The sequence below is a fragment of the Doryrhamphus excisus genome, chromosome 20 (genome assembly GCF_030265055.1).
Source record: "Doryrhamphus excisus isolate RoL2022-K1 chromosome 20, RoL_Dexc_1.0, whole genome shotgun sequence".
In the NCBI taxonomy this organism is placed as follows: Eukaryota; Metazoa; Chordata; class Actinopteri; order Syngnathiformes; family Syngnathidae; genus Doryrhamphus; species Doryrhamphus excisus.
The window spans coordinates 1,658,374-1,685,178 of record NC_080485.1 but is presented as its reverse complement, the minus strand read 5'-3'; the positions used below and the strand labels follow the sequence as shown (position 1 = coordinate 1,685,178).

Genomic DNA, 26,805 nt, shown 5'->3' with positions numbered 1-26,805 from the left:
AGATTGTTACCTGGGAGAAGAGCTGCAGGTCTCCAGGGGCAGACTTTGTCACGCTATCCTCCATGCACCTATTAAACAGACCTGCACAGGGAATGGATGGTATTCTTTCCTACTACTCCTTAATGCCTCACACCCAGTAATTACCTCCCATGCTTACTGCAGACCTTCATGCGTTAGCCACTGGATTTATAGTATACACAGGCCCTGTGCTATTTGTTTACTCACAGCACATCAGTCCTCTATTCTTTTTCTACAGCACTTGCAATCAGCGTTCCCCTCTAAATCATTTTAATGCGTCCGTTATTGCTGCAGTTGCCACCTTGGAGTTTGCTAAACAACTGCCTCAGCCATTGCTATGGTAACAGTGACAGAATACATTAGGACGGGGAAACTGCCCTGATAAATCATTATAACAAGAGTCAACATTAACATAAGAATGTCCTTGTTAATATTACATCTGTATTCAATGTTCACAAACGCTACTTTATGAAAACAAATTGCTGAAGAATGAGTGGGAAGTTTGTCACTTCTTAAGGCGTTAAGGCTGCTTGCACTCGGAGACTAGCCTCCGATGATCCGTGTTTTTCCACTGCCCAAGTGCGGTTCATTTGGTCAGGTATAAACGCAGTAACTAGAAGACATGGTGTTGATGTACAAAATGAATCCAATTCAGAGAGAGCAATCCCACAAACCAGGATGGAGCCAAACCCTAATAATGGCAACGTCGCTCCAGGGAGTTAGCATCGAAGCCGGTTACTTACCATACGTCTGATTGTCCCAGGGACTCATTTTCATCCATATTGTGTTTATTCACGCTGTTTTGTTCACTGTTTCATCCAAAAAGCCTTTTGCCACTGCTTGTTGTTATGCACTTTAATTTGCTATGTAGCATTTTACGTGTAAAACAAGAACAGAACACGTTGGAAACAACCTGGAGACAAACTGGGTACCTCATGATCCGATATGATTTGCAATACTTGCTCATGATAAGGATAATATCTTGTTACAGCAAAAAATAATAATAATTTATATTTTGCAGCATGTGAGATAGCTGCACATTGGAAAAGTGGTTAGCATGTTGGCCTCACAGTCAGGAGATTGTGGGTTCTCTGTGTGGAGTTTGCATGGGTTCTCTCTGGCTTAAGTTAAATGGAGACTCTACATTGTTCATGGGTGGTTGGTTATCTACGTGTCCCCTGCGATTGTCTGGTGAACAGACCTGAAAAGACAGCTGGGATAGGCTCCATCATGCATTGTAGGCTAAAATGTTGTGATAGTTTGTCAACATTTAGTCATACTCCTAAAAACCACATTAAAGCTCTCAGTCTCAGACCATAATATAAGACGACAACAGTCAAATGTTTTAACAATAAAATGCATTTCATTCATTTTCTATCACGTCTTCTGGTCAGGGTCACATGTGAGCTGGAGCCCATCCCAGGGCAGGGTACTACACAATGTACCGACTGCTTGTCAACCACTGCTATTTAACTCCAAATCAGACCATATCAGACATGACTCGGACGTTCTAGAATTTAGTAGGACAGTTCTGGTGGGTTTCTTCACTGACGTTCTCCACTTGCTAGATAATACATCAGAGCTTTTTGCATGGACTTCACCGCTTCATACAGTGTTTCTGTTATCTGCATTTCCCCTGTCCTAAAAACAGTAAATGTGAAAAATTTATGCATTATTAGCATTTCTAATACCAGAACCAGATGCTTTTCTCTGCCTAAATCCTTCATTTCACCTCATTTCACTCAGTAGCAGTTCTAGTAGAATTGCTGTGTGCTGGTCATTATCACTTGAAGTTTGCAGAGCAGGACTTGTTATCATGAAGCTGGGCTAATTCCACCGTAATGGCCAGTTAAAACCTGACCGGAGACAGCAAGGAAAGGAACGGATGGCGGAGCTTCACTGACCTCATTTAGTCCCTCTACGATGATTCAGTCACACAAACCAAGGAGGAGACAGCAATGAGACACTTGTGCTCACACGCTCCCGTTATGTGCTTCTCATACTCATTTTCAGTGTTAGATCTCATGGAAATGTGGACGTGGCATTGATTATGTGGCAGTTGTGAGCAATCGCAGCCAAAGTTGGGAGTGTGAGAGCGGATCGCATGCCATCCCATCTCCTTTAGTCACAGACAGAACATCCACTCGCCTCGGATGATGTACCTGACCTCAAAGAATCAAATCTCATCATCTCCATATTGCGTTAGAATCACCATTACTCATCTTTCAATTCTAATCAGTTCACAATTTGTTCAAGCTCCTCGCCACGACGAAGCCAAGCGGGCCATGAAGAAGAACGGCTGCACGTGTGTGAAAGAGGGAGAGAGAGAAAGAAAGAAAGAGAGAAAGAAAGATTGGTGTGTGTCTGAGAGTGCAGGCCAATGATGTGCCTTTTATTTTATTAGTGTTACAAATCACGTGAATGCAGCACGTCATTTTCCGAGCTGCGCATCGGTACGTTATGGGCTTGGCAATATTGCCACACATAATATGAAGGAAATTTGATTTCATTGTCTGTCACCGTTCCACTGTTAGCTGTGTTCACTGCTGGGTGGGTTACAAGGTTAAAAAGCATCGCCGTTCTGTTTATTCCTACAAATTGGAGGATGAATTGGGTTTCTATTGGCACAGCCTTGTCATGGATTCAATAATGCGTTTCTGTAAATCAGCTACCGACAGCTAGATCGTATGATTGTATGATTTGTGTCATGATGTCTGTGCATGTGTGTGTTTTTATGGGGATTGGAGCAGCACAGCATGAATTGGACATAGCTGTTGACTTTTGACACAGCTGCCCCTGCCCTCAGGGTGGGATAAAAATAGCCCCCTTTTATCTTGCTCCATTGCAGCAGGCTGAACAGCATCTACATACTAAGTCTCCATGCAGGCTTTTTCTAGAATCCCTCTTTAAAGGGCGAAGCGTGATGGATCCATTTCATGATTGTCATCAAACAATGTGGCATGTGGTCAATCCAAAACTCATATCAATATGGTTGTGTTTCATTGTTAGACCGTATGTATGTTCTCATACACACACAAACATTAAAGGTCCACTATTATGCAAAGATGACTTTTTAATGATGTTCTACCAGTACTATGACCTTCCAGCCTGTTTATGAGCACCAAACGGGAGAACAAATTGCCCTCACTTTTTTTTCTCCTCTACTGAAGAGGCACTCAAAAGGTAACTTTTTTTAAGCACCAGGTTTTCAGGAAGTCAGGAAGAAAAAAAAAAGTCTTGTATACATAGATACTAACTAAAGTCAAGAAAAAAAATCACAAAAACATTCCTTTGCATAGTTATCACTGTGGCTTAAGATCCTTTAACATGCTCAAGGATGATGTAGTGAGTTTTGGGTGTGGAGGGTTGCCATCCTTGCGTGTGACAGGCTTAGACCGACCTGGTCGTGTGTGGATGGGTCAGCAAGTCCAGTGGCTCAATGCAGAGACAGCGAGAACAGGCTTCTCTTGTGGCTGAAAACCTTATCATCATCCTTGTCCAAGTACTGTAGATATTACAATACAATCGTTATCCTTTATGATGATCATGGTAGTCGATTATTCAGCGTAGTGTGGTTGTCCATGAGCCACACATAGTGTATTCTTCTGCTCTAACTAGTTGTGGAGCAAGCCTTGTGTTTGAAACATACGGTGCCACTTTGGGTTAAGTTTGTTTGAATTTGTGGCCTCAGGCTTGGTGATCTATAATTACATTTTTTCTCCGGAGGTAGTGTCTTCCAGAAACAAGATATTCTTCCAAAGTGCGTTCACCCATAAACCACACAAGCTCATAAAACATTAAGACCAAATGAGCAGCAGGAGGAAGCTATAGTAGATCTGACCGGCACGTACAGTAAGCCATATCTTGGGGACATATGGAAAAACGCACAACTGAATGAATCCGGTCTTTACTGAGGTTGGTGAGGTGGGGGTCGGCGGGGGGGTGTATCCGCTTATAAAATATAATGGACATCAGCAAAACTGCGTATCCCTCCCCAGTTTTTATCATGAACTGATGCAGAAACTCCTGAATATCCTGAAAGCTCAAAGCCACTCAATATTAATTAGGTAAACCTCAGGAACAAATATTAGGACTCTATTGCAAGAGTTGCATTTCCTTACCAATGTTTTCATCATTGTTGTTGCTCTTTCTTCCTGGTCAATGTCCTCCCTCTGTGCTCCAATTTCAGCCATTTTCTGCATACCTCGGTGGCAGGAGTGGAGCAGAGCAGCCTCTGCCACGTTCAAATAGTGCGGTGGACGCCATCGGTGTTTGCAAGAGCAAACAGTCGGCGATCTGTCAGCAGCCTACATGTGCTGAACACCTCATAGCGGGATGATGAAGAGGACAAGCACACGGTGTCCCTTTGTCCTCTTCAATCCCTTAGGTAAGCACATAGGGCAGCCTCGGCAGTGTGACCTCTTTCTCAACCATGCTAATGGAATCCTCAATTTGAAGCGAGGGTCTTTACATTTTCATCTGCTTTTCCCAAAAGGGCAAAGTAAACACCTTGGCGGTAGTCATTAAAAGAGCGAGTGACAGCTATTTCATTTAAACAGCTTCTCCTTTCACTTGGTCTATTATATCCATTACGCTTGAAGTATCTGCTATTGCTTACCTCTATCGTTTGGAAGCAAAGTTTGCCAAATAGCGTGATACAAGTTGTTGCACAAGATGTAGAAATGTATTGTGGGACCTACTTGGCCTCAGCGCAATCTGCATAGAACTGAACTTGTTCTCAAAAGTTTGAATGTGTTTTAACCAGGGATGTCTGACGATGCAGTGTTTCTCAATTATTTTCTGTCATGCCCTGCCAAAGGACAGACATTTTTTAGCACCACCCCGATTTGAAATACTAGAGAAAGTGATATTTATTGATTTATTCCTACTGTACAGACTGAACTTGAAACTGAATCCAGGAAAGAAGCTTCCAAGCGTATTCAGGAGTCAAATTGTGTGTTGAGTACTATAAATTTGTACATGTTGGCAGGTCTGTATTTGCCATCAGGGGAACGTGTACAGATTATACAGCAGGAGAAGCTGGTCGCAATGGCTGTGTCAGAAGCGTTCATGCTATCCTGCTGTACGTTCACGCAGTTTGGCCGAGAGAAGCCGCCTACCGAGGTAATATGATATCGGTGGCCGATAGTATCGGACATCTCTAGTTTTAACCACTGAAGCTCCATACATCTGAAGAAAAGCAGAAATGAGAAATACTTTTATAATTTCTTGGTTCAAAGTAGATCACTTGGACATTTCAGTTCCGTAGTACTCTCCATATGTAGCCTTTATGGTCTCATGTCCCTACGTGCCTAATCTCCTATTCATAAAGTCATTTGTGAGTCCATTACAGCCAGTTATTTGAATGTATTGCATCAAGGAAATAACTCCAACTCTAATTAGGCGCCAGCTTCAACTTCCATTCTCGCTTGGTCAACAGCAACACAAAGCCACTCAATGGCCTGCCAGCCAGTCATCCAGTCTGTTTGCGTTTGACTTTATAAACATCCAGCCCATAAACCCCCAAACTTTGTTGACCAAGTAATTGTACCGCCATTACTCTTTCATGAAATTTTAATAGCTACTGTAGATTAGACACAAAGTTATGCCGTGAGCCTGGAATGTGCGACTCCATCAGCCGTAAAACAGATGGCAGAGAAAGTGGTGCGGCTCTCCAGGCGGCAATATCCGCTAGCTATGGATAAATGACTTCATCTTGTAAAACATGAAAACATCCAAATAGTATTAAAATATGGAGTTAAGCACGTGTTGTTGAAGTGTGACCGCACGTAAAGGTGAAGCACTGACATTTCTTTAAGGGCGGCATACCTGGCCGAATGGGCTGATACCGCTCAGCCTCACTGGGGGGTTCCCAGCACATCGGGGTGAAGCTCGGAGCTGCTCTCCTACAGTCGTATTATTTCACCACAAAGAACCATCGAGGGCGTATCTTTGGGCAATCTCATTGATAAGGTCTGCTGCCACACATAAAAAACAATAAAAGGCAAAAAAGGGATGAGCGTGAACAAAATGACAAAACTGTGGCTGGCTCCTTCTCTGTTTGTCTTTTATTACCTTTCCTTGCAAGATGACTGATAAAGACCACGAAGGAGTGAAAGGCAGACGATAAGTTGAAGGGAGGAGGAAGATAAAGCTTGAGAATGTTGTCATGGCCTAAACAATTCATTAAAGTCTCATGTTGGCACAACAACCATGAACGGAGGATACAATGAAAAGAGGGAGGTGGAAGCAGCGAGTTGCAAAAGGGCGGAAGCCCAGGCATTTATTTAACGATGATATTGTGTCGTTGTTTATTGAGAATAGTGACAGGTTGTCAAGTACACTTCCAAACGTAGTCTGTTGGAACTCAGCTTCCCATTTGTTTGGATTTGATCATTTTTCTCATAGCAAGTAATGGAAATCAAATTCAAACGGATTCAATCTTAAAACGCTGATGATGTGACAGCAGTTTGCACCAAATTGTGATGTAAATGTGCTGCTGTAGGAATTAAAACAAATCATTAATTAAAATTTATAATTTTAATATAATTAAATCAAATATACAAACAACATAGGGCTGGGCCATATGGACCAAAAACTCATATCCCGATATATTTAGTTTGAATATTGATACAATATGTAATGCTGATTATTATTGTGAATAAAATAATTAATTAAAATAATTAATTAAAATAATTAATTAAAATAATTAATTAAAATAATTAATTAAAATAATTAATTAAAATAATTGCATGTTTTTTTTATTTTATTTTTTAAATCTTCATACATGATTCACATAAAAAAACACATGACATCATCATTTTAAAATGTCAGCAACTCAAATATACTTTCAACTAAACAGTATATTTAGGTGAACATTTTTAGAAGACACAAGCGTGTCCTCATTTTGTGGCAGGAATACCAATACATTACGTACAATTGCGGTAGAGCTTGTTAAATCATTGACTGACTGACTGAAATAAGTGACTTCAAAACTTGGTTGGACATTGCGAGTCCGTCCTAAAACAACACTAATAGTAAGAATGTAACCTTAAATGTGGGATCTTAAGCATTTAAACATTTAACTTCTGAATGCTGTTGAACTGAATTTCTAACCCCGCAGCACCCACTAAGGACCCTGTAAGCATCCACCCTGACTATTTCAAACGTGGATTTATTTATTTGGGGAAGCTGGTCACAAATAAATTTGGGCCGACTGATACATTTGGTGATACTTTCCACTGAATACTGTTTAACTTTGCTTTGTATATTTCAGAATACTTCAGAGCTTCTCTATGTTTTATGCACAAAGCCTGCATGTCATGTCATCGTGTCATGTGTGTAGTCAATGGCCTTTGTCCAATGGATCAAGTCCACATTCAACGCAAGCAGATGCACAAGACATGTCGCCACAATTAGTTGTATCTCCATTTCCTTATCCACCTCCAGCCCTTCTCCAGGGCGCAGTGGCATGTCAGCATGGGCGCAGAGAGTCAGTCTTTTTTGTTACAGAATATCTTGCATCATGATTGCAGCGCTTGTATGCTACAACACACAAGCGCTGAATGATCTGCTACAAGCTTTGAAGCAGATCATACGGGAGACCTGCATAGTAGGTTAAGCCATCTTGTATTTTTACTAGAGCTGTGAAAAACAACACGTTAATGGCGGTAAATAATCTATTTTATTAATTACATTTTTTAGGGTAATGAATGCATGCACATCCAATCAAGCATGCCTCCCTGCTGTAACAGCAGACAGAGGAGCAGTGTCCCGTTGTCCCAGTGTCCAAGTGTCCCGTTGTCCCAGTGTCCAAGTGTCCCAGTGTCCAAGTGTCCCGTTGTCCCAGTGTCCCAGTGTCCAAGTGTCCCATTGTCCCAGTGTCCAAGTGTCCCATTGTCCCAGTGTCCAAGTGTCCAAGTGTCCCAGTGTCCCAGTGTCCCAGTGTCCAAGTGTCCCAGTGTCCCAGTGTCCCATTGTCCCAGTGTCCAAGTGTCCCAGTGTCCCAGTGTCCCAGTGTCCCATTGTCCCAGTGTCCCAGTGTCCCAGTGTCCAAGTGTCCAAGTGTCCAAGTGTCCCAGTGTCCCAGTGTCCCATTGTCCCAGTGTCCAAGTGTCCCAGTGTCCCAGTGTCCCAGTGTCCCATTGTCCCAGTGTCCCAGTGTCCCAGTGTCCAAGTGTCCAAGTGTCCAAGTGTCCCAGTGTCCCAGTGTCCCAGCGATACACAGTCTGCTCTTTTCTACCTTTTCTTACCTGAATACATGAACAACAGTTCATCTCCAACTCACAAACACGTCTCTTGTCAGTTCTCCTCACTACAAGAACATGGGATGCATTCAGGGACACACATCACAAAAACAGCTTTATAACGTGTGTTTCTTACCTAAAACACAGAAAGACAAAGGAAAAAAATGTAACTTTGTAACTTTAATACCAATTTGTTGCATTTCATTATGCTGGAAAATCCTAGAAAATACACAAAAAATTTGTAAATATTATTTTATTTGATGGAAAAAAAACAGCATGGAATTGCTAAACGACTTGGTTTTTCCTTCACACACTTTACAAAGCTGCCCGTGTTGGTGGTGCCTCAATTACAGGGCCCACTTTCCATGAAGCCTAACAGCCCATAAGGCTTTACAGGACGCAATATCAGTCCCCGTGAAATCCTAATTTATTTGTGGTGGTTCCGTCGAGGGCGATGGGCTCTCATTCTGTCTACCAGTGTGGACCGTGAATTTCCAGGGGGGGGCTAGAAATCAGAGTTATGGTAGGATCTGTAGGCATTGTGTGCATGCAGGGGCAATGGAGGTGTCTATGTGTGTGTGTGTGTGTGTGTGTGTGTGCATGCATCCTTGTGTGTGTGTCAGTGAATGTGACCTGTTCAATAAACCCATCACAGGCCTCGTAAAGAAAGCTGACATTTACAGCAAAGGGCAAAGGTCAAGGATCCGGGCTTGATGAGATCATGATGGAGGAATATGGTTTTACCCCAAAGCCCTTTGATAAACGGGGACAAAGGTATCAGAGACAAACAGAAGGCAAGGAAAGGAAAAATGAAAACTGCACAACATCGGCAGTGAAAGAGGTGATTCATCACAAACTATTTCAGCATTAGAAATGTGAAAGTAAATATCTTATGTGGATGAATAACATCTTGTACCGTTGAGGGAGGAAATTGGTTTTTATTGATCAATTAACGCTCATTCATGTTGCATCAATCACTTGTAAAATCAACGTGGACGGCAGGATGATAGCGTGCATCAAATTGAAGAAATCCCAGACTAGCACCAGAATCCAGACGAACACCAGAAGGAAAGAGGCGTCCTCATTAGTAGCAGCAATGTCACCAAGCCTGACGACTACTCTGATTTACCAAGTGTCAGCGTACAACACACTTGGGCTTGCTGTGCCTCCACAAGTGTGAGGCTATCCCCAAAATAACAAGGCTCACCTCAAGTTAATGAAGACAATACCACAGAGATGAGGTGTAAGCCTTACGTATGTTTGTGGAGCAAAAGTGTTACCAGTTTGGCAGCTTAGACTTTGATCAAAACACTCGCTTGTGTTTCCCCAGGTGCTAAGTTCTGCTCTTGGCTGTCATCTGACTTTGTCATAGCTGGGAATTTGAGTTTTGGTGCGTGTTAAGAACAAACAAGGAAGAAAATAAAAGACTAAGAGACAAAGTACGTACGTGCTACCTCTGTGGGATTTGGATGAGCAGCCATCCAATGAACAGCCTTGTGTAGGCTCCATCCAGCACGGTGCTGCTGTTGTTGTTGTGTTGGTCTTGACGCTCTCAAGCGCCACAACTCACACGGCTGCAGTAAGATGTTGGCAGACCATAATGGAAATGTCATCTTTTCAGATAAAAGATGACCGGGCTTTTATGAGAGGGGGAGTAATGGAAGGTGTGGAGTAAAAGATTCATTTCCAGGAGGTTCCAAAGAAGATTTAATGCTGCAGAATGAAGATGGACGCCGTCGTAGACAAACAGAAAAGCCAATATTCACTTAAAGCAATTCTGCTGTTCATCAGTGCTTTGTATTTCTGCCTCAAGGGGGGGGGGCTAAGACGTCAAATACAAAAATTGTTGTCCCTGCCAAACTTCCGGCTTTGTTAGCTTCCTTGAGTGGTACAAAATGACAACCAAAATTGATGAGATTTTACATGCAATATTTTACAAAAGTGAGGATAAAATCCACATCAAATCTGGTTTCATATAACAGTTTATGTCCCTGAATACATACAGTTACTATGTTATTCAAATTACCTTACTGGCAAGATTTATGAGAATTTAATTCTCTAACCTTCTTGTAAAGTTTTTAATTGAAAGATCTGGGTTGTTTTCCTCATTATCTTAATTTAGGCCATGTCCACATGAACACGGCTACTTTCAAAAATGCTAATTTGCCTCTCCCCTGTTGACCGGCGAAGTCATCATGAAGCAGGTGTGATACCTACAACATAAGGATTTGGTTAATTTTCAGTTGGCTGTACATCCACAGTGGTAACCGTCACCGAACTGCTGCATTGACTGGCCATAATATTAGGCACACCTGCACAGTAGCTGCATCCCTCCAAATCTTAAACTTGTTTCGTACGGGGTGTATTTCACATGAGAGCTCTGGTTCTCTGGAGACAAAGTCACTTGGAAAACTTTGCTTGAAGTACTGAACACTGTTTTTTTTTTATAAAAATACAGTGAACATGGCTGACAGATTATTTCCCTGTTTGCCATAATTGCATGTTTGACATGTCACCAACTTTAAACAGATCATTAAAAAAAGAATTCAATAATAAAGTCTTCCAAATGACTTACACACATCCACAGTATACATTCATTCATTCATTTTCTACCGCTTTTCCTCACGAGGGTCGCGGGGGTGCTGAAGCCTATCCCAGCTGTCTTTGGGCGAGAGGCGGGGTACACCCTGGACTGGTGGCCAGCCAATCCCAGGGCACATATAGACAAACAACCATTCACACTCACATTCATACCTATGGACAATTTGGAGTGGCTAATTAACCTAGCATGTTTTTGGAATGTGGGAGGAAACCGGAGTACCCGGAGAAAACCCACGCATGCACGGGGAGAACATGCAAACTCCACACAGAGATGGCCGAGGGTGGAATTGAACCCTGGTCTCCTAGCTGTGAGGTCTGTGCGCTAACCACTAGACTGCCGTGCCGCCCCACAGTATACATATAGCAGAATAATAATGAAAATAGCAACTTCTGACCAATCCATGATTAAGTCTCATCCAGACTTAAAATAATGTACCAATGTAAGCCACGCCCATTTTGACCGAGTCCAGATACAGATACAAATAGCGGTGTACTCGCTCATCCAGACAAAGTCACATTGTTGTCCTCACACCGATTGCCACTCCGCATTGTCCTGCTGAGCAGACGCATTCCGTCCTGTGATGATCCCCACCACGGTTGCATCATCAGCACTCATTATGCTGCTGTGGCTTGGTGGAGTGGGGGTACAGTCATGGGTGTAGAGGAGGGGTTGGGAGCTTTTAGGTTAAGAGCGCCATTAAAAGTCACATATTTTAAAATGTATTCCTGTGAGAGACATATCATATTTTTTAACATTGAACACAACAAAATGAATGCATTGTTTTAGCACTCCACTTTAGCCCTGCCACTCCTGGTGTGTGGAGGATGGTGGCCTCCATGGACCTGTTGGGCACCTTTGGGCAAACCAGTGGGAGTGGAATTTGAAGGGAAGGCAGGAGGTGCTGTGGGCCCCCACCAGTTCTCTAAGCACTTAGTGATTGTCAGTTGGGTGTGACTTGGTGACGGCCATTTAAGCTGCTGATGCTGGGGGGTGGGACAATGATGCAGGAATGATGCAGGGGGGTGCAACCACCTGACTGACTGGTTAAAGATCTTGGTAGGGACTCCAGCCAGCAGAGCTGCACTGTCCTTCAGAATGTGTCACCTTGCTCAGCGCCCCCCCCCCCCCCCCCCCCCCCTCACTCGGTGCTCCTCCAGTGTGAAGGTGTTGCTGCTGCTTTGTTGCAAGAAATTCGGATGTGTCTGTCCACTGGCGTGATGTCTGCCACACTGGAGGTTTTCTTAGATCCAGGTACTAGATGTATAGTACACATATTGAGCCAAAGAAATGATTTGAAAGAAATTTTGAAAGAAATGAAATGATTTTTCTCTCAAAAATGTATAATATATTTAGAAAGATTAGTCCAGTATGCGGTCTATATTCTACATGCGAGACAGAAGATGTTGCCAAACTACTTCTCTAGATTTCACTGATAGTGAAATATTAATATCATTAATTGCTTAATTCATGGATTATGTGATGCATTACATTGTAACCTGATGCATGTTCAAATACAATTAAACCATTACCATTACCAATCTATGTATATTATCCTTATTAGGGTCACAGCGGTATGCCGTCTTTGGGCGAAGGCGGGGTCCACCCTGGACTGGTGGCCAGCCAATCCCAGGGCACATATAGACAAACAACCATTCACACTCACATTCATCCCTATGGACAATTTGGAGTGGCCAATTAACCTAGCATGTTTTTGGAATGTGGGAGGAAACCGGACATGCAAACTCCACGCAGAGATGCACAAGTTCGAACCCAGGTCTTCCCGATCTCCTGGTGTTTATTGTGGTAGAAAAACCTTGCAACGTTTCTTTCCTTAAAAAAAAATAAAAAATAAAATGTGTCTTCTGATAAATCCAGCTTCTCCAAAATACTATTCACTAGCACAGACAAAGTTGAAACGACAGTAAGAGCCTTTTCCTTGCATGTTGATCTTTATGTTCCATATTTATGGAGTCTGTTTGACGGTTATGATGGCGTCTACCACACTGAGTTTGTCAGAGACATGGAAGATAGAAGTCAGTGATATTGCCAGCTTATCCTCAACTTACGTCTTCTCTTATGTAACTACCCCATTCATGATTGGTCATTAGGCATTATAAGATTATAATGTTTTCCTTATGGTGGGCGTCTTGTTAATGGCAGTTATTACAATATATTAAATTTATTACAGCATGTCCATGTGTTACGCTGCTCTTAATGCAATATCTATTTAGTAATATGTCTGTCAACGTGAAAGCACCAAATGAGTTTGATTATTGTTTTCTTTTATTGCATAAGAGCTTTCAAATGATCATGTATGTTGTTTTGTTATCAACGTAATGACCACAAAGTTATATATCGATCCATATTCACGAAAACTTGTCTAGCCAACACAGCGTGAGTCGAAACAACCAATAACAAAGTATTGTTTTTAATGAAATCATTTCCCTGTCTCCACAAATAAGGATCAGCGAATATGAGCTAGCTAAAAGGCCCGCTTGGCCGCAAGGAACCATTTAACATCCGTTTTACCCTCCAAGCTAATATGGGGATGAATAAACGTCCTGACTCTGAAAAGAGAATATGAAATTCAAATTGTATTACCATGATAAAGTGATTACATCACATCAGAAGGCGCCCCGTAGCGAAGTGTGCCTGTGCAGACTTGCTTTCAGGATGGCTCCCGAGTGCATGCCCACAAATCCAAGCCCAAATAGACACCGAGATAACGCATCTATTAAGCCATCATGCAGATTAACATTTGGTTGAGTGATCTTGGATCTGCTATAACAAGGCTGCAGCATTCCGCCTCTGCTGGATATCCGAGCCTTCCCGGCCACATTACACCTGAGTGGCTCTGTTTGTACGAGCTCCTTGTCAGACTCGCATGCAGGAGGCCTGGCACGACCGTGTCGTTTCAGTATTCACACATCCCTGCTTTCTGATTCCATGCTCTTTTCGCCCTGTGACCCATCGTCGATCCTCAACCGACTCTTTAGCGCACACACCAATTAGTGCACAAACTCTTCCGCATCCTCAAGCTGCGCATTTGCATAAACTGCTGTCGGGGATACAGATGCATGCAGCGCTGTTCGCTGTTAGTCATGCTTTCATGTCATTTGCACAGGAAATCAATGTAAACCAATTGATATCTGATCACGTATTTGCTGTATTGGGCCTGGAGGTAAATGTTAATCATGTTAGAGCTTACACTTAATGTCATTTTCAATCAATTCAAAAAGTGTACACAGCCGTGTCTTATACGCCGTCTTTCTCAGTCTGCAATACAAATGCTTTCAAATTGTTTCTCCTGCTCACAGTGGATTATGCTATATGTGTTTACTGATATTCATCTGCAGCCATGTTGGATTTTGAAAACAAATGTCAGTATTCCCTCAACACTTTGCACTTCAAAATTCGTGGCCTCACTCTTTTTCCAAACATATATTGATATATCATGTTGGGTCATGGTTGAATGAGTCAAAAATATGCATATTTAAGCAAATGTTATGTATTTCTTGTATAATGAAGCATTTTCAAGCATAAATATTGCTAAACAAACTAAAACACGATTTAAAGCATTCAGAAAATGCATTCAAAGACGCTGTAACGATATGTAATATTCTACATTGGTCATTAGGTGTCAATAATGCTACTGTACTTGTTTTACCATGTCAACTATATTGGGTGATATGATTATAAATATATATATTTCATCGACTTGAGCGCTCTAATAATGTTAAAAACTGTCTTTAATACAATATATTGGTCATAAACAGATTGTTTGCTCGGACTATGACAATATTCCATTTATACATTAGGAATCCGACTTGGAAAAAATTGACTTATCACGGTCGGATCTGGAAGCAATTACCCACAATAAAAAAGGGATTACTTTATCTCGTAATAGCTTCCAGCGTTGAGAAACTGCATGGTAAACATAGTTATGGATTATGTTCAGGGCCTGGAAGTGCCGTCTTTTCCACGCCTTTTTCTGTGAGACTTTTCTGTACAAACTGCAAAGCCCCAGTTGTTGTGGGATGCGTTTTTTGTCAATGGTTTCTTTATTTTTCCTTGGTTTCCATCCTGTCTTGGTCTTCGCTCAATATTGCACTTAAAAAACTAGTCATTTGCCCTGTGCTGTAGTATTTTCTGATCAAGCACCTTACACAATTCTGACTAGCATTTTTACTTTGTTTTAATTTAAGACAAACAATGTGAAAGAGGAAGAGAAAATCAATCAATCAATAAACCAAATGCAGGTCACAGATGGCTAAACATGTCACGTCTTACCTGACATTGTCAGCGTCCACAGATTGTGCATAACTGTCTGATCCTTTTCAATATATTTTCCCCTTTTATTGAGCTTTTTTATTGAGTGTGACTGCTATTCAAGATGTTGTGTGGCCAAAGAAATTTGTGAGCTCCAGCAATTTGATAAAGAAGGTGAGAAACGCTATTGAATTGGATCTCCCCAGGATGTACAAGAAGTCTGCATCAACAAGTTTGTGATTGTGGTTATTTTTGCTTTTTGTATGCATGTGAAACTAGAATTATTTTCAATGAATTTACTAGTGTCTTTGTGTATCTGAAGTGGAGCCATTGAATTTTTTATTATTTCTTATGGGGAAAAAATACTTCCGTTTTGGTCGGTTTCGTTTGTATCAGACCTTTTGGAATGAATCAATGATGACAACCGAGGTTCTGCTGTTCTATGAGAGCCGTAACATAGGCAGGACGGCAGCTTTTTGTAAGAGAACGTCAAAAGGCAGGACAGTGGTGTGAATTCGGAAATCCGGGACAATCTCCACCAGTTTGATAAATGTCGAATTGTCTGTTACTCACATGACTACTTTTACCTGAGCATCTAGTAAGTTGGTGGGAGAGGTCGCATCAAACCACCACAGATTGTTACACATCCCAGCCACGCCCAGCTTGTTGTCCTCCGTGGGTATTCGTCTTAGCTTTGAACAGCTAAAAGAAACCACTGCTGTCAAATGTCACAAGTGGTCCACTCTCCTGTCAAAATAGATTGACTCTCATTTGGCGAGAAGACATTATCATCTCCTTTTGGCTTTTCTCATTACAGCCTCAAGAGCACATTCATGACAAATCTGTCTTTGCATGAAATTTTTCTCGGGCATGAGATACTGTAGCAGGAGGAAACTCATGAATTTTTCATGAGAAACACAACATTGCTTCTCTCGAGGCGCGGCTTATTGTCATTTATCCAACACCTGATAACATGTATTTCATTAGAGAGGAACACTGGATGTCCCTACGATAACTCACTAGGTCAGGTGAGAGTCCATATTTGCAATCAGTGTGTGATCTGCAAGATTGTTTTGTAATATGGTGGTTTAAAAAAAAACTGAGCAAAACCGTACAACATATCATATTTCATAAAACCCACCCACGCTCATGAGGAGTCTACAGAGAAGGGCGATGTTACGCCGTTTTCCACACCAAGTATGGCACCTATAAAAACACACTTTGATGTGAGTGTACGTGTTACCACCTTTGTAGTTGGTGGACACGCCTTTTGGAGACCTGGCAAAAAGGCCACATTTGAAGTGGTCAAGTGAAATCATACAGTAAATAACGGTAATGGTAATGGTAATGGTAATGGTAATGGTAATGGTAATGGTTTTATTTCATTTGAACATGCATCAGATTCCAATTGAGTGCATCCCATAATCAGTTCCCAGTTCCACATGTCCAAAAGGAGTAGGAAGAAGCAAAGCTTATTAAATCCTACCCCTCCATCTGGTACTTTTACAATCACTAACTGTTACATTTGTTCACTTCCTGCTCTCCTAATACAGTTTAAGGTTTGTTTTTTGTTTGTATTGTTTGTATTGTTTCTTGAATTGGCTCATCGTTGTGCATTGTTTGATTTCCTTACTCAATCCATTCCATAGTTTGATTCCACATACTGAAATGCTATGGCTAGCATAACGTAGTCCTAGCATAGAAGTGTTTCAAATGTACTTCTTCCCTGAGATCATATTTCTCCTCTCTTGTAGAGAAGTATTGGATGACATTTTTAGCTAATTGCTTATTTTTAGCCTTATGCATTATTTTAGCTGTTTGAAGATGAACTATATCAGCAAGTTGAAGTATTTGTCATTTTACAAATAAGGAGTTAGTATGTTCTCTGTAGGCGGCATTATGAATTATCCTTACTGACCTTTTTTGCAGTACATTTAGCCAGTGAAGATTGCTTTTATAGTTATTAGCCCATATTTCCACACAATAAGTAAGATATGGTAGAACCAGAGAGCAATAAAGAGTGTGGAGTGATTTTGCTTTGTTCAATATTTAAATATTCCAATAAACATGCAATGGAAAGAAATAAAGATGTATTCGTCATTGCATGAAAACATCATGCCATTATTGCCTTTTGACATTGTGGACAGTGTTATTTGACATGACTAACCATTATGCACGTATCTGAAAATACATGAAAAACCCAACGCAGGGCTTCAATACATCATTTTATAGTCCTGTCCTCCAAATAAAATGTTTGTATGGGCCTTCAGCTCTCCAACTAAGATTTCCACCTCAGTTTTGGTGAAGTTCCGCTTCTATGTCTTCAGCTTCTTGGCAGCCGTGATTGAGAAGAAAGTGAACCGCAGTCAAGGGGCATTAAACAGGGATGCCACTTCATGACACACTTTGGGGGAGCGAAGGAGCGGCAGTCAAACAGGCCAGGAATGCGATTGACTAAATGCCAAAGTGTACAAATAAGTCTTCAGTCAGGACTTGAATATTTATACTGAGGTAGCAGCTCTAATATTAGCAGGTAGGGCATCCCACCATGTTGGAGCCCGAATAGAAACGCCTCTAGAGCCCTCATACTTGTTTGTGGCTCTCGGCGTGTTGTGAGCGTGGGTTCCTGGACGGAGCATAGGGTACAATTGGTCAAGCAGTCGGTGGACTTTACAAGTAAAGCACTTTGCTTCTCAAAACAATATATGTTCACTACACATCACATTTGCATCACAAAAGTGTTTTCCACAGACAAGACAGACCTCACAAACTCTGAATGATTTCCTTTCCCTTCAGAGTACACAGTTTCCTGCTGGGATAGTGTCACTTAACGTGTCTGACGACGAAACAAGTGATGGCGACACTGCAATTAGCACAAAGCCAAAGGGATACCTGGGCTGCTGGAAGGAGCAGAACTTCAAAACATGTTCCTTCTTCTGTCCCGGGTGTGTAGGAACGTAGTTGTCCTTGCTGAAGTGTGCACTACACACACAAAGCTGCTTCATCCTCGCCACGTTGGTTCCCTCGTTATCACCAATGTCAAGAAGCCAAAGTCGCCTAATAGCAATGTCGTGACAGGACCGCCATGGAATATGTAAGGCGAGTCAGCCACATTCTTGTTGATACAGTCCAGATAATTACAAGTCTGCACTATTTTGTAGATTTTTTTTGCGCTAGCTCTCTCGCATTGCGGTGGTTGTCATCCAAGCACGTCAACACAGCTTGAAGCAGGTGATGGTGATGGAAAGGACCACAACAGTCCACTGGTGTGCAGCACTCACGGATACGAAGAGAGCGAGCCTTTTTTGAGGTTTGACTTTTTCGTGGTAAACGGTTTGATGATGCAATTTATACGTTCCCTGCTTGTGTAACTAAATTTATGTTCAACCCTGGAATTGCTTTAACTATGAAGACAGAAGTGTTGCTGGTTCGGTTTCTGACTTATTATTCTTCTCCTGTAGCTGTAAAGACCAGCCTGGAGTTGCCTCCATCTCACCCCTCACTAGCGAACACTGTGGTGGTGAGCGGTGAAGAGTATGTTCTCCGTATGTGCACTAATGGGCACCATGGAGAAGTGGGTGGATTTGATGTGTGTGCCTGAATAGAAAGAGAAAGGGCCCGGTAGCAGAGGCGATGATGTATGCTTGGCTGGAGAGGTTAATAAAATTGAAGTTGTGTTATGATGAATAAAGAAAGGGCCATAAAAGACAATGTGTGTAGTGAATCTCCTTGGCAAGAAGTACTGAACAGCCCGGAGAGCGCACCCAAGGGACGGCTTTTTAATCTGCTGCTCTCCCATCATTCTGTAGCGCACAGCGAAAGGGGCCCACGTTCTGTTAGAATTGGACTGAGACAAAGACTTGAAGACTCTATTCATGGAGTTGGAAAGATGAAATTAAGGTGAGATGAGATATCGCTGGAGGATGATTTTGTACAATGTTGAACAACCATTTCAGAATTAGACATCCTGTCACCAGAAGCAGTCATGAGAGCCCCAGCTCCTTTAGAACCAAATAGCACGGTTCACAAGTTCCCAGAAGATCAATATTGTATAAATTATTGAAACACCAAAGTACAAAATATTTAATGAAGAGTATTGCTGAGCTTAAAGAAAAGCAAATACCAACATGGGCTAGTTTGCTTGCTGGTGTGACACCTGTCATTTTCTTCTAGGAACCTTCCTTCCCAGAAATCTAGCCCCTCACCTTCCTGTTTATGCCTTGTATACGTATGTGTACGTATATGTATACGTATATGTTACATCCAAATGCATTTTCTCTATTCCCTTTTGTCATTTGCAAGCTGACAAACGTGGCTTTTAGTGTGTAGCGTTTGAAAGGCAATATGTCTGACACGTTTCTGGTTGCTGGAAAGCCAGACTGGTAAAAAGGTAGAAGAAAGAATGGTGCGGTCTTTGTAAGCGAAGCCGCGGCAGCTGTTCATTTTTCGCCTGAGTTGCTGTGAGAAAACTCGGTTACCTTGCTGATGATAAATGCCTCCCTTCTCTCGCCGGTCTCTAGCAGCATTTAAAAGTTGACAGCAGCCTCGGTTTCAGCACCACAACCTCGGGCCTTCAACTTCAGCTTGTCCTTCCATCTTCCGGTCAGCGGCTTCCCTAAGAACAGGCTCGCTATGCTAAAAGCTTACTTGGTCGTGCATGTGGTTATGTCTTAATGTTCATGTTTGCTGACAGGTGAGATCTTCATGACGCTGGGATGTCCGGTGGATTATCCCGGAGGTCGGAAAGGAGAAAGCTATGCTTGAGTGATAGTGTTACAGCGTGAGATGGGCAGGCATTCGGATGGCTGCAATATCTATCTGTCTTTGTGGACAAGCCGACATTTGGAGACAATATAATCTCTGATGGTGTATGAGTCTGACCTTCGTCTTATAGCTCTTACGGTCCCAGCTCCTGTTGTTGGCCTTAATACATTTAGAATACATCAACTCATTCTTCCTTCAGCTTCTGTAAAGGTTCACCGACTGTATTTTTATCTTTCTAAATTAAGGTTCTCATCATTGCTGTTTGGATCACCTTTTGATTTAAGCTTTCTAGCCTATTCACACTGCCTCAAAAATGTGGTCTTTTTCTACCAATTGTTCGGTTCAGTTCTGTATAAAATAGCACAGACGCAAAAAGTAGGGGTCGCATTCCTACAATTGTCCACCTTTGTTGGTATAAGAGTATTCCACAACACCAACAATGGGGTGTTTTCTACATTTCTACACAGATGATAAAAATAGATTGGCCCTGAAGTCAAGACATTATAAACATCAGATGGAGATCCCTTCCCCGAATGAAATTAATCCACTTAGCTCTCATTTCCTTTGTGACTAGTAAGTGATATAATTATGCGTGGCAACCTGTACTTCCAACAACTGCATCTTAACGTGTGCCTTAGATATGATACTAGTTTGGTGTAGTTACTTGCTGGATGTTCAACCAGGGAGCTTCCAAGTTAGGGGCGGAGAACCTCGGAATGAAGTGCTATGTCACATTAACGTTCCGATGGCCCGGGGTTTTACACCACCCCCTATTTGCATACCATGGTGTGTTATACATAATTTAAAAGCTTATTTTGCTGAGATTCAACTTATACACAGCAATTCTAGGATACAAGTAGAACTGCAGGCGCACTCAAAACTAACTGGTCGTATTACGTTGGCAACGAGTCGGTAAATGTACTCGACTAAGATAGTTAGTCCACACCAAGTCTTAATTCCAAGACCTTCATCGTAATTGATGTGAATATTTTCTAAATCAATTGTCTGTTCATTGGATCCAATAGATGGCTCTTTTGTCGGTTTGCACGTTGACCAATCAACTTCCATGCCTGAAGAAGTGCCAGCCCCTTTTCTGATGTATGTGAAAACACGCAGATGTTGGTTGATTAATGGGCTATTTTCTTGAAGGCAGAAAGCAATTTCTGTGTCATGGAGAATAGGAAAAATGGTGCATCAAAGTTGTGACATTGAATTTTTTTTGTCTTTATTTTACAAAAAAATAAAAACATAAATAAAAACTGTTCTGAATAACATTATGCACTGTCAGGAAGCCATGGCGTGGCATTTGCATGAGGATAGTAAAAACCAACCATGACCAAGTGTCACCTGAACCTAAAGAACCTACATAAAATACTCACTTTTTGTAGTATAATTAGGTGTGATTTGAAAGGCGGTCATGTAAGGATTCAAGCTATGCGAGTGTTTTCTCATCCATACCACCAAAATAGTTCTCTTAATGGTACACTTATGAGAACAGCAAGTTGTGTGTTAAGTATTGAACATGTTGGACATATGTAATGTTGAAATATCCCCAACTTCTTGTGAGTCGTATATGTGGCCTTTAAAATAATAGCACTGCAATTCACCATTATGTATACTGTACATATCAACGACACTTTCATTTGTAGGACAAAAGACAATCATTTCATAAATTGTTTGATCCTTTTATAATAAAATACCTGTCATGTTTAGGAAGGAAAAGCATAGAGTAAATTCATTCATTCCTTTTCTACCTATTATCATCACAAGGGTCGGGGGGGTGCTGGAGGCGGGGTCCACCCTGGACTGGTGGCCAGCCAATCCCAGGGCACATATAGACAAACAACCATTCACACTCACATTCATACCTATGGACAATTTGGAGTGGCTAATTAACCTAGCATGTTTTTGGAATGTGGGAGGAAACCGGAGTACCCGGAGAAAACCCACGCATGCACGGGGAGAACATGCAAACTTCTCACATGGCCAAGGGTGGAAACGAACTCCGGTCTCCTAGCTGTGTGGCCTGCGCACAAACCACTCGTCCGCCGTGCAGCCTAGCATGGAGTACATTCAGAGGAAACAGTAGGACTCATTAGTGATCTTTTTTGTGCGTCTACGCACCAAAATCCTTTCATGAATCTTGCCTGCAGGGCTACACCAGTCATAATCAGGAGTCCAGTCAAAACCATTCATAATGCAAAAAGGGGTGCTGGATAGCAGTAGGAAATGGTAGCCATTCATCCATAACAAGAAATCCCATCACCGTGTTTACGTTATGCATTGGCATTGTAAACTCTGGCATCATAACAGAGACTTCCGTGTCTCATACGACAACCAAAGCTCAAAAGTTTGTGTAGGTGGTTTGGTGCTTGTTTCAACATAAGCGAGTGTGCCACATGCGTTCCTGTTTCTGAAGTCCTCGATAAGAAGACTGACAAGGTAAAGGAAAAAGAAACATGGGAAATGAGATTGAAAAAGCACGGGGGGGCAGGGGGGGCATGAGGAGCAAAAGGCAAAAATCAGTGCAGGCAAAGCGAAGAGAAGCGAAGGGAAGCGAAGAGAGTAATAAATAGGATGTGGAAATGGAAGCAAAATCAGAGAGCGCAAAAGTGGGTGGAAAGAGTAAGAGCCTCAGGCTCCGAGGCACCAGCCCAAGTATCAATGTCAATTAACATCTCAGTCCAGCACAAATTCTCAGTCTATTTCAGACCATTAATAATGTGCACCATCAGTTCCAGCTCACTTGGCCTGACACGAGTCTTCATCACGCTGCTGCTGGACCCGCACAGGTCATGTTTTACAACACAAGAGGTGCACAGATCAGGCCTCTTCCCATGACTGGAAAATGAAATTATTTACTTTTCTGCCGTGTAATAACTTGGAACCAAAGGTAGCTGGCAGTGTGTCGCCAATTACATAAGAGCAGCTTATGATGCTTATGATGCTTATGATGCTTATGATGGAGGTGGAGAATCTGCCTTCCATGCAGAATTGCTGGAGTAATGGACCCTCTCCCCACGTGATTTAAAGGTCATACAAAATGAACTTTTTTACTAAGGATATAATAGCAGTATGTGTTCCGAGAGCTGCTTTATGACCACCAATCAGGAAAAAGCACATCACTCACTAGTTTGCTCATTTTGCAGACCAGATGCTGAAATAGTCAGCGTTGAAGTTCTGTGTTTTCTTGCCTATGACACACGCCTTGCTAGATGAGTGAACCTCGTGTTCAGTATATGGCCACCGCGTCATGAAGCATAGCTTTGGAAAACAGCAGGCTTTGCTACACATCTTACAATAAGGTCCGGGCTCTGCCAACTAGCCATCAGCAGCCACAGATTTGGGAGCTGGTATCGGTTTTTGTTTTTCAGCAAATAGACTAACCTAGCATGATGTTAAAATGTCACTGTAGTGTTAGCACTTTAGCTCACACAGGTATGCTAATGTTGCTAAAGTCATCTTGTCCAACTACTTTATGTTATGTAATTGTATGTAACATATGACGTGTATTGTTAGACAGGGTTACTGTTTATTTATAAAAAGTGGATAAAGTCCACAATCATACTTCTCAAAGAAAAGCACAAAATGGCACATTCCCAGTAGGGCCTCCTAAAAGTACTTTTTACATTTTCATTACATTTTACATAGTCTAAATTCCAGCATCAATGCTACATACAGTATATGAATGTGTGTATGTGTGCCTGAATGTATGTGTGTGCATGGGGTTATCAGTGTATTGTTTTTCTTTTACTCTGTAAAGCACTTTGTGTTGCATTTTATATGTAGGAAAAGCAACTTAATAAGTTGGATTAACTTTGGTTTGGAATAGGTATTGGAATTGTGGGACCTTTCATTTAAGAAAACCTAACAGTCGTCCGTCTCTAAATCACAGTTTGAGCATTGCTCTCTCTCTCTATTGTGTTTTTTATTAATTTGATAATATTTGATCTCTGTTTTGTGGTTGACTATGGCCTGTTATTACTTTAAAGTTTTTGAAAGACAAGTCACATGTAATATTTGTTTACTTGGGAGTCAGTAATATTACATTGGTGAGGTTTTTGTTACATTACAGGACCTTAGCTTGCAACATGGATTGTTGCAGTCTGACATGACAGTGGAAAAAAAGCCCTCCCATTCTGTGTGGAAGTGGTACATGTTTGGCTTCTTACTTTTGTCCTTTTTCCCCACTCAGTTGTAAACCTATTCTTAAGTTCAGAATAAATAAATTGCAGGCTACTAGCTACCTCAAATGTCGAGTGTTGAATTGGGAGCTGTCGCTTGTGTCATTTCAGAGATCCGTAACCTGTGCATAAGCGATGCACATTACGGTGTAAACAAAGCTAACAATGTGTAGTGCAGATTAATGTTAGATTAGATGCCCTGTATATCAGTCAAGTGACAAACGTCATAGCAAGGATGGATGATAAGCTGAGTCGACTTTTTTAATGTCATGCCGTCGACCCACATTACTACAACAAGAACATTTTCCAATGCTAACAGTGAGTTATGTCTTATTATTGCTTATCATGTCTACTATGTTAGATAATACGAGTATACAGATAACTATAGGGGTGCTCCTTCAGGTCTAGAGGGCTCTAATAATGTTAAAAAACGTTTTTATAAAGTAAACAGGTTGTCTATGCTAACTACGGAAATATTCCATGTAATACTGAATCCTACTTTTTCACCCATGACGGCCACGGCTGAAACGAATCAACCATGACTGTACTCCATAAATGAGGCCAACGGTTTTAGTATGTCTCACACATCATTTCTTAAGGCCTGATTCCGCTTCCTTTTCCTTGGACTTGTGGTTTACAGAAAGGACCCAAACCACATAAAATATGGTTCACACCGTGGGTGAAATGGGACATTGTTTCATTAGACTGAATGCCAAAAATACCTCTCCCTGAAGATCACACTCTCTTCTCCCATCAATGCTTTCTTATTAAGTCCACGAACCTGCGCTGATAATCAATTCCCCTCCATTAGCACACATGTAATTGGCTTCCTCATTATGCACCAATTAAAATGTGTCAATAAATAACCTTTCAATAGCGACATGGTGCAAGGTCACAAGGTCCAGTCAGTCATGATAAAAAATGAATGTATGGAAGACAAGCAACTTTATGGCATCGAAATAAAAGAAAGCTTCAATCACATTGAAAGCTTCCTTAAAATGATTCTTCCTTAAAAATGGTTGAATCAGCGGGACCCAATGTAGCTACCCTGCTAGTTATTCCGTTCATCATTGTTCTGTTTGTCTGTGCTGTCAGCTTCTGAATGTTGAACGAAATTGCAAGCGCCTGGTCAGTTCTGCCACTTGGAGCCTGCTTTCCATCACCTCAGTGTTGATTGACAGCTTCTCGGTCTAGTTATCCCTGAGCTGGTGGTGCCTACTGCAATCAAAATAAAACTACTCGTTAAAGGAATTAGAGAAAATATTTACAATGTGAGTGTTAAATGAGACACCTCCCAAAGGAAATAATTGTATTGAAATAAGGTTTGGGTTCAAGGTTCACTTGCTTGGCTTTGCTTGGAGACATGTCACCTCGCTCTCTGTGGCCCTAACAAGGATTTTCTTTGACACCATAATGTCAGCCTGACACGGTGCAGAGGCGGGTGATGAATCCATGTATGTTGTGTCGGAGCAAGCTGGCATGGTGTTGATGGCTGTTCAATGTGTTTGTGAAGCTAACTATCTTGGCATTACTCCCGCCACCAAGGAGGTAAGGTGAGGAGGTAAACTTGCGTTCTCCTTGTCTTCTTTAACCTTCATTGCACTTCAATATTTCAATATGTCAATATTTAGCTGTTCTTTTGTAGAGCCCTATTGATATTCTACCCTCAATAAAGAGATTAAAACGATACAGTGGTGACTCAAAAGTGTAAGTTCTGTGACACCGCCCTTTTATTTGTAAAAACACATTTCCCCATTGAATAGATAGAATGTCATTTACACATTTTAAACTGCTCACACATCTCTGGCTGGGAGAAAAGGGAAGGTTAAAGATGACTGAATGACTGAAATGACAGATTTACATATTCATACTCATATCTGATGGTCATAAACACGGACACTTATTACCATTAGAGCATCGTGTAAAAATACATTGAAATGATGTGACCGAATTTTGATTACTGAAAACCAAGACACTCTGCCTGGCAATGAGATACCTTAGATCAGGGGTGGGCAAACTATGGCCCGGGGGCCACATCCGGCCCGCCAAGTGATTGAATATGGCCCGCCTGTTCTTTTTAAAGTATTTCATTTAAATTTACCGTACAACCTGGCATCATGGCTTGAGCCAACCTTTTGATGGTTGAAGTAGCTGTTTTATCAATTTTGTTATTTGATGTGGTCTGTTGTTTACAAAGTGCTCCTGAAAAAAGGGACACAAGCACAATAAAAAAATAAAAAATTAATAAAACAATTTAAAAAATAAAAACAAAAAATACTAATTCATTCATTCGCGGGGGTTGCTGGAGCCCATCCCAGCTGTCCTCGGGCGAGACGCGGGGTACACTCTGGACTGGTGGCCAGCCAATCACAGGGCACATATAGACATACAACCATTCACACTCACATAAAATAAAAATATTTAAATAATAATAATAATTAATTTAATTTATAACGCACTTTACATCAAATGAATGACCTCAAAGTGCACATATAGCAGATTGCATGACACTTTTACAGATACAATAATTCCAGGTGGACAGTTACGTGTAAAAAACATAATAGTCTGGCCCCTCGTCAATTTTGTTAAACCAATGCGGCCCGCGAGTCAAAAAGTTTGCCCACCCCTGCCTTAGATTTTAAATAGTATGCCTCCTTTGTATGGATGGAAAATGATTCATTCATTCATTCATTCATTCATTCATTTTCTACCGGAGGAAACC

General features: G+C 41.5%; 1 protein-coding gene across 18 annotated transcripts in view; it reads left to right on the top strand.

The window, feature by feature from the left end:
• The window catches only part of LOC131107920 (neurexin-1a-like), a 282,890-nt gene that overhangs the window by 201,555 nt on the left and 54,530 nt on the right, over positions 1-26,805 (top strand). The window lies entirely within an intron of this gene.